A 16,243-nucleotide genomic window follows, 5' to 3' on the forward strand; every position below is an offset into this window, starting at 1 on the left:
ACAAGAGGCTGGCTGTGGCGCTACCTCAAATAATCACATGAGAGCTTGACAGCACGTCTCCCTGCCTGATTCCTCCATGACAGGAAATTGAATTTCACTTCCCCGGCCCACCAGATAGGTGCTCTGACACCATCAACCTCCTACTATGTCTCGATCGTGTGTGTGTGTGTGTGTGTGTGTGTGTGTGTGTGTGTGTGTGTGTGTGTGTGTGTGTGTGTGTGTGTACGTGGCAGGATCTTTCCTCAGACTTGACTGAAATAGGTATCAGCCTTTCGATGTCAATCAGCAGGGAAGAAATGAGAACAGCATCAGTAAGTGAACGGCGCAGGGTGAGTCGGCAAGAAATGAAATGAATCACCCTAACCCCGACCCAAAACCCACTCACAATATAAATAAGTGAATATTACAACTAATTCTTGAACCCTGAACATTTTTAGGAGTTTCAGATTTAGAAATAAGTTATCCAGTGGTGTCATGACCAACGTGACTACTTCACAATAATATAATGTACATAAGAAAGACCCAAAGGTGAGATAATCTTCAGATTACTGCATCACAGTCAGGACAGCTTTGCTTGTGACAGGGCTGTGGAAATGCGGTGACTTGACAATGGGGGGAGCGGCAGCTCCTCTCTCACATTACACAGGTTGTCCATTGTGTCTGTTCCAGCGCCGCGTTGTATCCGTGCCACGTCCAATTAAGCCTGGGGAACATTTGTTGTCCTGTCATCTCAGCTTCCTCTGGACTGAGGACTGCACGCGCTCTTAATAAAAGAAACTTCAGAATTTTAAGCAGGTGCAACCCCAAAACTGCTGCAGCAATTCATCAGCTCACAGGAGGAGCACACGATGCAGATGCAGTTTGATTCATGAACGTAAGGTACCTCATACCATACCAGACTGTAAGATACAGTTTATGAAAAAAATGAATAAAATAATAAAATAAAAATGTGTATTGTTTACATTTCTGTTAATATAGTCATTATAATATCATTGTTGTGACATTTGCTGCCCACAATAATCATGGAAAAAAAAATCTGATATGGAGGCAGTTTAATTAGACAGTTCCAGTTCAAAAATCAAAATTTACTCAATTTTAAACTGACAGTAACTTTGCAACAGAGAAATTTATCATCACATTTCCAGCTCTGTACTATATTACGTGCACGACCTGAGTAAATCACCAGAGTTTAATCAGAGAGCCTTGCCATTTGACTATTGATTGAACGCCACATTATTCACAGCTCTCAGCCATTTCTCATCTTGCTCACTTGTTAAAAAAAAAAAAAAAATCACTTAAGACATTCATTGCTGATGGGGCTGCTGTGATTTGGCATAAAAATCAAATCGCCACCAACACCCCCAAAGTAAAAAAGTACAGCAAGTAAGAAAACTTATATCATCACAAGTATATCATGAATGTATGTCATTTCCATGGTTATAATCATGAAAAACGTTGTGTAGCATTGTGTCATTGGTGAAATTTCTTCCACTGTTTGTGCATGTTAATTCCTCAGCCCACCTCAATAGGTGCTGTAAAAGTTTTCTGAACACTGCAAAGCCTGCAAACGTAAAACTTTGACTGTTTCAGTTGTGATTTACTGGAGGTTGAATCGAGGACTTCATCTGCTGCCCCGGTGACCCAAGCAGGTGAAAAAGAGCAGATTGAAAAGAGAAAGTAACTTCTTTCTTCCAGAAACAAAGAGGACCTTCAGCAAGCCTAAAAAGTCAGGCTGCTCGTTTGAACGGAGATCATTGAGAAGAGAAGGTGCTGAGTCAGGCAGCGAACGCCCCGGCGCTGGTAATTAATGAGGATGCAGCCGTTCCCCGGCCACGACCATAAATGATGATAATACAGGTGCACTCCACCTCCGGTCTGAGGAGAAAAGCCTTCCTCGAGACCGAAGGGAGCACAGAGATCCCTTAACAAAGCAAAAACGTCAGGACTGTAATGAGTAATGAGGCAAACAGTAATTCATCTAGTGAACGTGGAAACATGGTGGATTATGTTTGCAACGGGGAAGTTCTTTAAAGGTAAATTTATGGCACAATGCCTGAAATTACTGCAGTATTTATGATAACCTGAAGCCATTGTCGCCTGGCCAAAACACTGTCACAAAACAAAAAACAAAAAAAAACAAAAAAACAAAAAAACCATTGACTATAAATGATTGTTTGCAACTCAAAATCATTGTTCCAATGCAAAAGCGTGATTTGGGTCATGTCAATAGATTAAAACATTAACAATAAACAGGGAGTTTGACATTGTGGGAAAAGGAGAACTAATTTTAATAGAACTTGAGCCAGAATTTTTTTTTTCACACATTCCTGTCTCACACAAGGCAATAATTCTTGAATGAATTTACATACAATGTTATTATTGGCTGTTCTGAATCAAAATCTGCACCTTTTGTAATCGTTAGATACTTATGGTTCAATTACCTCCGCCAAGGAGGTTATGTAATTATGTCGGTTTGTTGGTTTGTTGGTTGGTTGGTTGGTTGGTTGGTTTGTTAGCAACATTACGGACAAAGTTATGGACGGATTGCAATGAAACTTTGTGGAAAGGGGGATCTTGGGCTAACCTAGAATCCATTAAATTTTGGTGATGATCCGGATCACTGTCTGGATACAGGAATTTTTTTAAAGGATTCTTTATCATTGAGCGATAGGGCAGTCTTTGACATAGTTGGGCATAACTCAACAATAAATGACAAGGGGGCTTAGCAAAAAATTACAGTGTAAGTTCTTCAATGACTGTAAGAGATATCAGCTGCTGATCCAGATCACGGAAGTATTCCGGATACCAGGATCCAGAACAGACAAAAATAGGGGGATTCCGGAGTATCAGTCACTGTGAGGCAACACATTGAGATATGAACATGCAACAAACAGCTTTCTCCCATACATTGTTTGTGTTGGGGAGAAATAAAATGTTTTTTTTTTATTATATATGGTGTTCTTATTGTTGTTGGTGACTGATTTTGAGCTGTGGCGGAGGCCTGCGCTCTCTGAGTGCCAAATTGTAGTTTCAGTTCCAACTACTAAATCACTCATTCTTTTGTTATAATTCAATTGATTCTCAAATTAGAAAAAAATGGAAAGAGACTGCTTGTTCCCTCTGGAGAAAAACGGTTTTGAAAAGGGGGGGAGACAAAAAATCTGGTGAACTTAATCGATGAAGATGGAAAGTAAAAGGGGTTAAAAGCACAACGACAGAGGAACAAGCGACACACAGACGATGAGATAACTTATAAAATGTCAGGTGATTCATTTAAAAACACATCAAAATATTAAACAACAAAACCCAACAGGAAAACAAAACGTCCAAGTACTGAACAATGGAAAGAACCACACAGATAATACTGAACCATAGGGATGAAAAAATAGATTTCTACATCCACACTAAATGTGATTTCACTGAATATATGAGACTTTTCTCTGAAGCTACACCCTCACATCTTCACCCGCCAAGCTAATTAAAGTCATAAAGGAGCAAAAATCTGGTCTCATGTGAGCTCTACTGGCCCGTTTCTGACACAATACCAGTCCCCCTCCAGCTTTCAGAGGGTTTAGATTGCGAGATGGATGGAGAAAAGGCAGAAGGGGGAAAAATTGATGAGATGGAAAGGAGGACTGGAAGAAGAAGAAAATAAGATTTCCCCGCTTCGCAGATGAAGTGAGAAGGTGATCGTCTTCTTCTTTTAAATGACTCCTCATAGCTATGCAAACGCTTATAGCCATACATAAATAACCCAAACCCCACTACTGCGCACACACACACACACGCACGCATGCACACAAGCTAACACAACCACCCTCACCCATCAAATATTTATTGAAATATGAGCCCCCCTCCATAGCCGCTTTTCCAAACAGATCTACCATAACAAGCCTTCCTCATCAATGAGTCTATTCATCTCTGCTTAAACATGTCTTCATTTGCCTGTTGATGGACAGTAATGACTTTCTCTAATACCCCAGGCACCGAGGCAATATTATCCTGCCTCCTCATCGGCCAAAATTCTCTCTCTCTGTCGTCAATAGTCATCACCATGGATCTGCTGGTGATTCGCTGCTTACCTCCCCCCATTACCGAAACAAAAGAAGCTGAATCCAGAAAAAGAAAGTGCTTCGAGTATGCATTTTTAACAAGATTGGTTTTTACTTAGACAGTTGGGTGTAATTGGCTGAGAAGTATTGAGCTACAACCTCTAAATGCAGCAGAAAGCCGCAGCGTAACCAGCCGAGATGAACAACAGTGTGTTTCTCCTCCTGTTTTCATGACGAAAATCTTTCTCAGTTAATAAAAGTTTACATTACCATGGCAAGTCATTTGGTTCATTATTCCCAGTGGACATATTTACCAAAATTAAAGCTTTAACGCTTTGTTTTCACATCTAAAAGCAAATTATTGCATAAAGGCATTTTGTTGAAATATTTTAAACCCCGACTTACTGTCACAGTTTCTCATTTTACAGCGAGAATAACATAAAGTGTTTGTTTAAACCGTAAAGTAATAAAGATCTGGACTCTATCACAATGAAAGATCAGAATGAAATGAAACAGTATGTGACCCTTCTTCAAATCAATGACTCATTTTATTGTTACGTTTATAACCATTACGAAGAAAAAAATCAAATTGCTGTCCCCAGTCTGAGGAAGAAAAACATTTACGAGCCACCAGAGACTGACTGACACACTTTTATGAAACAGTCTGAGGAGAGGGAGAGAGAGAGAGAGAGAGAGGGAGAAAGAGAGAGGGGTGGAGGATGGATGCACGCTTGAGGCCACCTGAGCTCCACATAAAGTCGGTTACAACATTATAGTAATCACCCAGTTCCTGTGAAGACACTTCAGTCTGTGGGATCCCGTGTTGGAATCGCATTTCTCGTCCATCAACATTTTGAAAGCTTTACGCTGAAGTCTGTGTAACGGGCTCAAGGCGAGGTGCATCCATTAAAACACTCACAGAGCAACAATGGCGGCCTGCAGAGTTTTCATGACCTCCAGTCCATGTTGTGCTGGGACTCGGTAGTTTTATAGTTGAAAGATACTCAGTATAGCAGTCCAACTTTGTCGTCTCTCCATGCACAGCGTAAATGAACATTGTTTTCAAAAAGTTGCAGTTCAAACATAAAACTTCTCTTGAACGAAAATGCTACAACAATGAATTGTTGAATCTCTCTCTGCTCCTCTACACACATTGTCCCTGTGGTCTTACTTTCCTTCCACCTCCCACTTAACACCATCCTCATCTTTTAAACAGGAAAACTCAGCATCTTTTCTTCCGTCATCAATCACACTTTCAGCTCAGAGAGTTGTTCAAGTTGCCTGATTTATGCTTGGATTTGCCCCCTAAAAAACACTTTCGAAATAAAAAAAATAAAACCCTCGCACGAGAGCTGCTTTTATTAGGTCCTCAGATTATTTCACTTTCTCAGCACATCTCTGCTGACTTGGCATCAGCATTAGGATGAACTGGGCCAGCTCCTCTTCCAGGCCTGCTCATGTATGAAAAGACGCAAATGAGTTGGATTCTGTGGAAAGAAATCACATCCTATAGACTGGTGTCTTACATAATGAGAGTAGATTATAATGATATATTTCCATAAAATCTCCTATTGGTAAAAAGGCTGCAATGCTAATGGCTTCACTTGAGAGGAAAAGAGAGCCATCTGTAGATAATTATGTGCGTGAACTAATTATCTCGTCATATATAATGGACTGAGTTATTAACACAGCGGCAACAATGATCGATTCAATTTGAAAAAGAAAGGTAAAACTGATCTGCTGACATATAAAGTACGAGAAACATTATTGATCCATATCCTTAAAATTTAACTAGGAAAACAAAGATTAGAAGCCACGACTGTGCATGACTGTGCAACTTCTAACTGGTGTATGAGTGAACATGTGGATTTATTAACAGTAGTTTTAAAAGTAACCCTGAAAAGACGGGGGTGTTTCCAACACGACTTACAAAATGGTTTCACTTTCTGAAATGAGTAACAAAAAATATTGAACTTTTACATGATATTCTGATTGTTTCAGATGTTCTTGTGAGCAGATATGAAGGCACACAGCTTTTTTTTTATAACAGTATTATGTTTGGCATTGTAGGTACACTCGTCATAAGCAGTTCCACAGATTATCACCCATCTCAGCTATTTTCTAAATTTAAATAACATTACTGGATTCACATAAAATACTATGAATTCTGTGAAAAACATTCATTCCTAAATGGATTGACATGTTTTGTATTGATGCAGGAAGTCTTGGCATTCAGCGACTATTGATTTGATGCTAGTAGATCATTCTTTAATTCAATAAATTCTGATGCTTCGGTATGGTGACTGTTACTGACAGATGCTTTGCTCTTTTCACTGTGACTCAGAATAATCATACGCAGAATTTAAAGGTGAAAGCAATGCAGTTTCAAGAATGTAAGAATATTTGTGCTTAATGAGTAAAAATAAACATCTGTGAAATAATAACACAGTTCAGATACAAATACTTTCCCACCTCTGTGGATGTAGACACAATCTAAACTTTTGTCCGAACCACAGAGTGATAAATCTGCTGATGCCTGCTTTGTTTTGATTTTTCGTTTTGATATGGCAAACAGAAACACCTCAGACTCTCCATGTTTACTAATATCCTGTACCATTCCGTGAGCTGCAGCCCCACTGCACATTCATTTAGCTTCAATCCAATGCTTTATGCACCATGCTTACCAGAGTTTCACAAAAAAAATTGGAAATATGCATTTCCTGAAAACTCCCTTTAATACAAAATCTGTTAAACGCACTTACACAGTTAATTCTCACAAACATAAATACATGAATGCACCATGTGAAGGCATGAACTCAGCTGTATGCATCTATTTGCATCCGCTTGCATGTTGTGCCTAAATGCCGCTGTACCTGCGCGTCCACAGGAGCTAAACTGTTTCTAAAAAGCAATCTCAGCAGTGGGGCTATTTCATGCCTATCAAAGCCTGAACACTGTGTGGGCAGAGCGTTGGAGGGGCTGAATGAGGGACGGGAGTAACTCTCAAAGCCTACATGCAGGCAGAGCAATGCAGCAGCCAGAGTATGAGAGTAATATAAAAGCTGTCACCTCGCAAGCAGGGCGAGATAACAGTGCCAATGGGACCGGCAGGAAGGCACACTCTCAGCCAATCAGTCTCTTGACACCTTCACAGCTGCACCTGAAACATAGACTGCGAGGAGAGAGCAGTAATTGTGTATGAAGAGATTTGATATAGTGTCAGCGTGCACACATGTGATTTGTCTCTGGAGCATGAAAACATGTGTTGCTTTGTCTGAATGCAGCGGGTAAACTGTTAAATGTTGCACGCAATAAATACCTTTATTTTTTGAGTTGTAACAATAAGAAAATGCTCTTTCAACAAAAAAACAAAAAAAAAAGATAAACCATATATGCTTTGCTTTGAACTCCTGTCTTGTGTTCTTGGATTTTTTTTTACTTCAGTTCACTGAACTGGTAAATAATACAGGATGCTCTGTGTGCTGAAATTCCAGCCACCACGGTAAAAACAAACCAGTGGGAACTATTACAGATCATCACAGAGCCACTTTGATCTTCTCAGCTCTATTAGGACACGATTAAGATCATGACGGTCTTCTTGTTATGATTAATGCACACCTCGCCTTTGATATCTGGACTCAGGACAGGAAGCATCAGGTTTGACTCTCAAAATGAAAACTACCCACAATTCGCGTCATGCTTTCTGAGCCAATCTGGACCTGTAAGAAGAGCCTGGGTGTTTCAAGTCCAACGCAATCTCATTATGCGAGGGCCATTAGCTGTGTGTGCAGCTGCAGGAGGACACAAGTGAGCACAAACTCGTGTCTGCTCAGAGTGACTCAGAGGGGCTGCGTGGGCAAAGGATCCTCACATTTCAGGACTGAATCATTCTGCCAAACTCTCTGATCTGTTTGTCGTCAAGTGGCCTTCCTGTTCAGCAACAGAGCCTGGCTCGCTTCCAAAGCCATGCATTAGCCAGTGCATCTCTGAAAAGAAAAGCAATTTCCACAAACCAACAATCACAGCACTCTTGGCAGACAGTCCGGTAATTTGGTCATTTGTTGTCCTATTTCTTTTTTTTTCCCTGTTGCTCTCTGATGCAACCAATGAACTAAGCTGATATCCATCGTCCCAAAACACTGCCTCTCCTGCTTCTGTTGCACACAAATCAATTTTATTTTGAATTTTGAAGTTTGCTCTTCAGAGACATTTTGAGCCACTGTCAACACTACTTGACAGTCCTTGTGTCAAAGATTAAGATATTTTTTCAGGGATTGGCTGGTGTTGAAGAGCAAAGTATGGGCAAAATGGAGATGAGCAATGTTGATTAGGAAAGATCTTTTTTTTTTTTTTTCCACGAACTGTATTCAAAAAGCTTAAGCTCACCCTGTGAGTACTCAGGACTTTGTTTCTGGCCACCAATGTCTGGCCGTTAGCGACAGAGAACTCAAACAACAGTAAACTGAAGCCTCGGGGTAGGCGTTTAAAAAAAGAAAAGCAGAGCGGTGTCTCGAGCAGCCAAGTGTGATGGTTTTTTTCTGAACTTCTTAATTCTTCAAGACATCGGCAGCAAGTGGATCAAACCACACAGGCTCACAGGCACTCGCCACAGCTCTGCTTCACCACTTTCCTGTATTGCTCAGTGTTCTTCATCTCAGAAAAATAATAAATCAACTAATTTTTACAGCAGCATATGAGAAAGACAGTTGTGGTTGATTTCCCCAAAATCTCAGCTGTGGACTAGGACGACACAGAGCCTGCAGGCAAAACAAAACAAACACCAAATGAGAGTCTGAGAAGATCCCAGATTTACCTTCAGCGAAGACAGAATGCACACGCACACACAAAAGATTGAAAAACTGAAACAAAAACTCAACAAACTGACCCACCGACCTTTCAGTAGCAACAAAAGAAATGCATTTCAGCAGCCTCAAAACATGAACCCAAAAGAGTATATACTCAGGAAATGTTGTCAGTGACCTTGCAATCTCCCAAATAGTAAACGTATTCATCGAAGACGGACTGTTTCAAAGATTGCATTGGACTGTTGACTTTGACAGCGGTCACCGCCGGGGCTGAGAGTTTCTACACCCTGCGGCCGTGACATGAATCTGAACCACCGACCCCTACAATCAAGGTCAAGACTCAACTTGTGGGCCACCAGTGCTCGTATAACAATGACACCCTGTACCTAAAATACAACACATTTTAATGACAGCAACAACACACACACACAAATGGATGATGCACACTCGTCAAGCGCTCCTTTTCAATTAGTCATCTCACTTTTCTTTTAGAATAGTTATTATCACTCTAATCCTTTTTGGGTTTTTTTCCTTTTTTTTTTTTTTGGAGGAAGCTGTAGAGTAATGCTATGTGTCTAAATCCAGCAGATCATCTGTACAGCCTGAAACTCTCTGGCTTGTTGGGGAATTGTGTTAATCTGTGGTCACACTTACATGAACAGCCGGTCAGACAATCTGCTGGAGGACGAACGCATAATGTAGAGTTAGTTTGCATGTCGGACCAAATTAGCTGTAAATTGCTCCTTGCTGCAATAATGAAAGTTGCTTTGAGTTTTTTGTTTTTACTTTTCAAGCTTTAAAAACAAAATACAACCAGTGAAAACAGCGTTAGATTACAATTAAGGAAGCTGCTTACCCCATTACTTGTCGATCACAAAAAAATCAAACACAAAAATAAAGTTGAAAAACAGAGTAAAACACCTTTCTGCTTGAAGTTCATCAAAATTAAATAAAGAATTAACATTGTTGCAAAAACCAACAAATAGGCTACTATTGATCCTACTGTGACAGAAAAGAGCAATCTCGAAGTTTAATCTTTACACACGAATCTTGTGCTTCCACCAGAGAAAAGACAAACAGATGAGCCTGAAGATTAAAGTGCTACTGGCAGCAAGAGGAACGCTCTCTAACACCAGCAGGCTGGAATGCAGCCACTTACAGTGATGAGTTTGTATGGTGCATTATTAAAATTTACAAATGAGGGGAAGAGACGGGAACGGGTGCCAGACCGGAGACTGCGAAATGAGACTCAGCTCAACTTTCTATCAGATACTGGAAAACCATGTCTGTCGTGACCACTGGTGCAGCAGGTTTGTTGTTGTGTGTGAGAACACAACGTTCCTCTGTGTTGAAACTTGCTGCAGCACTGCAGAGAGGCAGACAAGGACCAAGGATGCAGGCAAACTGAGCCAAAAAAAGACTGTGTGTGAGCTTCACAACAGCTTAAATTCATAAAGCGATTAAAAAAAAAAAAAAAAAAGACCTGGAGTGACAGTACAATAATGACCTCCAACTGCTGGTCCTTCAGAGTTATTCCCCTGAATGTTTTAGATGTTTCTGTACTTGAGAACAAACAAAGAGTTATTTCAGCAGCAGCAGTGTTGGAGCCAAAAAGGTATCTAAATCATCCAGTACAATAAATTCTAGGATTAAGCAGAGAATGCTGCTGTATAGTTTTTCTCCTTCTGAGAAAACCACAACATAGCCGTGGGAAATTTATATAAAATTGGAAATTTATGGGAAATTTATGTAATATAAATGTATATATATCAAAAATGGTGGTCTGGTTGTTTTTGCGTAAACTCTTCAGCCATGAACACCCTGTTCAGGAATACCAGAATAAAACAGGAATGGGAAAAGGAAGCCTTCATTCACCTTGAATCTCTCACAACCACCACAACAGTGTCACTATAATATCCCGGAGCGATGTTCATCCAAACCCTCTGAACCAGTGAAAACGAAAGTTACGGCTGGAACGACGGTTCTATGAATCCAGAAGGTGGTGCTGAAAGCACTGAATATTTCCTTTGTGCAACTGCAGTTCGAGTATGCATACCAACAACATCACCTGTGACCCCTGGATGACCCTAGGAAGGTGTTATGTTCCGGTCATAGCCCATGGCGGTGCGAGGCCAAGACGGTGGGCCTGGAGGTGGAACAGCAGGGGGCCCCCTGCTTGAGAGCTGACATAGTCTCACAAGCGCTAGCTGTTCTCTCCAACACCTCCACTGCAGCTGAATCAAAAAGCTGCCCTGGCTCCGCCGACACACCCATGAGTAAACTGTACAGAATTTTCTGCGTAAATTATATATATATTTTATTTTTTGTTTGCTTTCTACTGATGTTTTTGCAACACTAGAATTTCCCAGTTTTGGATTAATAAAGTAAAGATCTACTCTACTCTACTCTAAATGTCCTCCATCAGGGGAGACTGGACCCACAAGGACATCATTTGCCTAAGCTCTCTTGAAACCAGAGCAAAGGCCTGTAAAGGCGCGTCACTAAAGCGAACGGCAGAGGTGTCGACATTGTCCTCTTGCAGTAAAGCAGAGGTGAGCCATGGAGTTTGGAGGCACTCATGGGTGCAGGCTGGGCTGGCTGTGGCACCTCCAGCTGCAGCCGTTCCAAGGTTGCATGCACGGTATGCATGCATTGAGTCATCCCCCGCCTCACTCTACAAGCTCCAGGTCGACAACAGGAATGCCAGCTCTGACACCACTGAAACCTGATCACCCTCATCATCATGAAAGTGAGAAGCAGAAGCTGCTAGTGACATTACATCATGCTCAGGAACCAGGTCTGGCGCTCCCTATGCAGTTGGTCCACCTCGTAAGGTAAGCTTCCGCTCAGTCTTTGTCCCCTTCCTGGGGGGGCCAGGCCATCGCAGCACCTCAGCTTTGAGCACCTCGGCTGAGAAGATGGCAGCCGCCCTGGGGGAGGAGGGGCCATCCTTGTTGGCAGCGCTCAGGGGAGGGAATGGCTGTATGGCGGCTCCCTCTTCCCTTGCCCTCTTGAGAGACGATAAACAGGAGGAAGGCATGAGAGCAGCCGTCACCACCAACGGCAAAACAACCACCATGTAGTAACGGCCACGGTGGGACCCAACCAGTAAAACAGCACAGTGCGGGCAGCAAGCAACGGAGTTAACGCTAGCCACGTTGCTAAGCGGAACGGCACCTCTGCGGCATCAGCTAAGCTAACACCAACCGCGTTAGTAACAGCCCGGACGGCACATGAATAAGGAGAGGGAAGCGCCGCCCAACCAACACTTATTCCAGCACAAAAACAAGAAATTTAGCAATCTTTCCGTCTGCCAGGAAGTTAATGAATGAATCCCTCACCCCGAGAGAAATGCCACAGCGGTGCCAACACACCTTAGACAAATGTGAAAGAGAAAAAAACTGCCATCGCAGTCTTTGGAAGGCGAACTTTACTGCTACGACCAACATGGTCGCAAGGCTCCCAGCGATGCTGTATGATGCCAGTCTGGCGATCAGTAGGGATGAAATAGAACCACAGTGAACAGAAAGAAGCAGGAAAAGAAGGTTTCTAATGCCAAAGACACTGCTGTAACAAAAAGAGTAACAAAATGATTCCACACAGAAGAACAAACATAAAGTGTATTGATTAAATATATCAAAGAGTGATCTAGAAAAAAACCCACAGAGTATTACGATCCACAAGCCAAATTAGTCCAGCATTTTCCAGACTATAAATTACACATTAGTTTTCCACCTTACGTTACACAAAGTAAGTTTATTTCGAACCAGACGCTTTAATGAGAATTCCATACAGTACATACAGCTTCAGGTGACCATAAAAAAACTACCCACAAAGGAACATGAAATAAGAGTTCTGTGAAGACTAATTTATATGCTGCAAATATGGTTCACATTGAATGCATACAAGTCCAACTGGATTTGCTTTGTGCAGTAGTTTGGTGGCCAATTTGTACTGCTGTCACTGAGAAATGGCATTAACTCTCATATGCACAGCCTATGGGAGACAAACAATGTTGATTTAATGAGACCACATCTTCAATTAATCATTTAAACAGAGAAGTATTTCTTCTTTCATCTACTAGGTCGTGGTCGCCAGATTACAGACGTAATGTTTCGAACTAGCCTTCCTCTAAATCAACAGAGGGGGGAATCCATGAGGAATATCTTAGCGGGACATTGAGTAATCAACTTTAAACAAGAAGAAGATATATGGCAAAAGTATAAAGGAGGCATATGGTAAGAAACATGAAGGACTACAACTGCATGTGGACGACACTGTGCTGTACAATTAATAAAACAGACTAATCCCAGTTCCTTCTATTTTTTTTTAGACCGAGCCATCCTAGAAAAAAGATCTAGCCAACCTTTATGCCGATTAATTCAGTGATCTCAACAATTAAAATGTGAAAAGGGTGAAAATTCAGCACTAGTAAAACTCCACCCACACATCCAGGTTCCAGTCGGCTCACTGAAAACTTAAAGGAATCACGTCCGTGTTGACGCCACACAGAGACATGCAGTCCTAGGAGGTGGAGAACTAAAAACTCACTGATAAAATAAATTCTAGAACATTTCTATATTGACTTCTGTTATAAATGCTCTTTGTATCTGTAGAATTGAATGCATGTTTTCTGTTTTCTCAATGTTTGTAGGCACATTGATTCTAAGTTCAATAAAATTCAATTAAGTTTTATTCATATACAATTTGAAGATTTGATGTTCAAACTATCCAAAACTTCTCAATACAGGACCTTCTGGCAAATATATATCGAAATTAGAAAAAAAGACAAGAAAAAAAAAAGATTTTAATAACTTGAGAATGAAGTCTGAGTCTTTTTGTTCATCTGAGTTATTTATTAAAATATTTAGAAATCATACATATATTATGCAGTGATGTTGAGGGGAGTAGTATCTCGTATCCATCTAATATTCATATCTCTGTCATTGGAAGAAGCTCTTCTGAATAAAAGTGTTTTTTTTCCTTCTTGAACTCAACTTTAATTAGATGCAACTGTGCTGGGTTTGTTTTACTTTCATTCCTTTAATCACATGTGCATCTGCAGTTCCCACCAGTAGCATTTTCAAAGCGGAGCAGCAGTTAACTTCATTTTTCTCGAAATTGGAAACATAATTTATTGCACTTCAGTCAGACTTTCACAATATGTGTTTTGCCAATGTTGATATTGTGATTACGATCAAGTTCCTACATACCGCACCATGCAGCCGTTGAGTTAATGGACATGGGACTTTATGAATGGCTGCAGTAGAAGGAAGCAGTGCATACAGTGATTTTTCTGAGCTGATGCAAAATTAATTTTCTATTCATTCCTCTTCGGCCAAATATGTAGCTCGCTTATGTGTAATTTCTTACTGAACAAGCTGTATGGCATGTTAACATCTCTTCTGAGCTGCATAAATATATGGGCAGTCAAGCAAAACATATTCCTGAAAACCTCTTGCAGTGCACCACATTACATATATTAACAGACCACAGTAGGTTTTGGGGAAGACGCCTGACGCTCCCACATTTTGAAGGAGGTGCTGTTTATCATTCAAGTGTCTTACATCTCCAACCTGCACAAATGTGCTCCAGTGTGTGTAATCCAGCGGGTAAAAAGCACCAAATGTGTGTTGAGAGTCCGCCTTAACCATATAACTGGCTCTTTAATATGCCTGACCCAGAGCAGAGACAACTGTTTACTACAAGGATGGAAACATAATTGCTGTATCTTGGGGTAAACACAAAGTGTGGATAATTAGATCTCAATTCTCCTCACCCCCCATCGACAAAAAAGCAGATTTGAGTGTTTGCTCTCTTCTTAATAAATTGTAACCTCATTTTCAACAAAGACACGTTGACACTATTACTGTTGAAGCAACCAAGTAAGGTATCCGTCGAATTGAAGGAGAATAAATCCACTCTGCTGTGGCAGCGTTTTACTCAGTTAACACTGAGTAAAAGCGTGGCTCAACTTTGACACACTTTGAAAATTATCTAAATACACACAGACAAGAAAAGGCTTCTATTTGCAGACACACACACACAGAAAGTCAAGCACAAACACTAACTACTTGAAAGGTGTTCAATACGAACACAGTCACACTTTTGCAGACAGATTTTCGTGAGTCAAACATATATTTTTACACATATAACACACCCACTTCCAACTGACACACACATGTTCTCAGACCCGGGGGCTGAAATTGAATTACATTTACTCGTGGGATGTGGAAAAAAAAAAGTCAAAGCCAGCAAATTTTCTGGCCCTCAGAGTCTATGTTGAGGAACTGTAGTGTGAGGAACACAATCAATAAATCCCACAGTACAGCGCACCGATGGATTTTCTCTAAATTACCGTTTTAGAGACCTGACTGCACACTCACACGTACACACACAGCTACCACTAGCATAAATACAGGTACGCAACGGCATGCAAGATAAAAAAAAAAAAAAAAGAAGCATACAGAGTTTAATAAATGTCCCAATAAACTGCCCTGGGCCATAAAACTATGATATATCAGGACAAACTGGAGTCATGCAGAAAAGAGTCAAGACCCTGCAGAGTCCAGACACATTTCATCAGTGCTTACTGCCGTTTTAAGGTTCTTATTTTACTGTGCTGATGAAATCTAACATGAGCTGTACCTTTGCTGTAACTGTAACCCACAATGAAGTAATAAAAGAGGCTGTTGAAATGTCTTTTCACAGACAAATCAAGCCCCCGAAAATTAAATATGTATTTGAGTACTCTGAACTTAGTCCACACCTAAAAATATTACAATATACAATATTATTGATATGTTTGTGCACAAGGCCGCTTAACCGTCATGAGAGCCGTCAACAGCAGTTTGCAGCATTCAGTTCAAGTATTTGGAAACAAGCAACGCTGGCGGCACTGACTGCACGCAGTTAACATCATTTACCGAGAGACTGTAATCTCAACCAGTCTGAGAAAACAAACCAAGCTCGTCATAACAATGAAACTCCCAAGATGCAATATGGTGAGTCTGAATGTACTCAGTTAATGTGTTTTCATTTAGTCAGCAGTTTGATACAATCGATAATTCATAAAACTCAGTGTAACAATGAGCGATTTGACTGGCTGACATTTAAACTGCATCGCTGACGGAGGAATTCAAATTTAGCTCGAGTTGCTGCAGCGTGACAATAAATCTCCCCCAAGGATCAACAAATGTCCTGCGTTCTTTAACTCAATTCTAGCATAAAGAAAGGTTAATGAAATGAAGCAAAACTTCAATTAATTGCAACAAGGTAACCTGTGATGTACAACAGATTGATTTACAATATTTTACAAAGTTAAAACAAAGTGAAATCGGTGAAACAAAATGAGCAGACAGCATCGGGTTCATCGTACAATCTCAT

General features: G+C 40.7%; 1 protein-coding gene across 2 annotated transcripts in view; it reads right to left on the reverse strand.

Moving 5' to 3' along the window:
* Positions 1-16,243, reverse strand: part of kcnab1a (potassium voltage-gated channel subfamily A regulatory beta subunit 1a) — a 110,658-nt gene that overhangs the window by 34,562 nt on the left and 59,853 nt on the right. The window lies entirely within an intron of this gene.

This window comes from Salarias fasciatus, chromosome 14, assembly GCF_902148845.1.
Source record: "Salarias fasciatus chromosome 14, fSalaFa1.1, whole genome shotgun sequence".
Lineage (NCBI taxonomy): Eukaryota > Metazoa > Chordata > Actinopteri > Blenniiformes > Blenniidae > Salarias > Salarias fasciatus.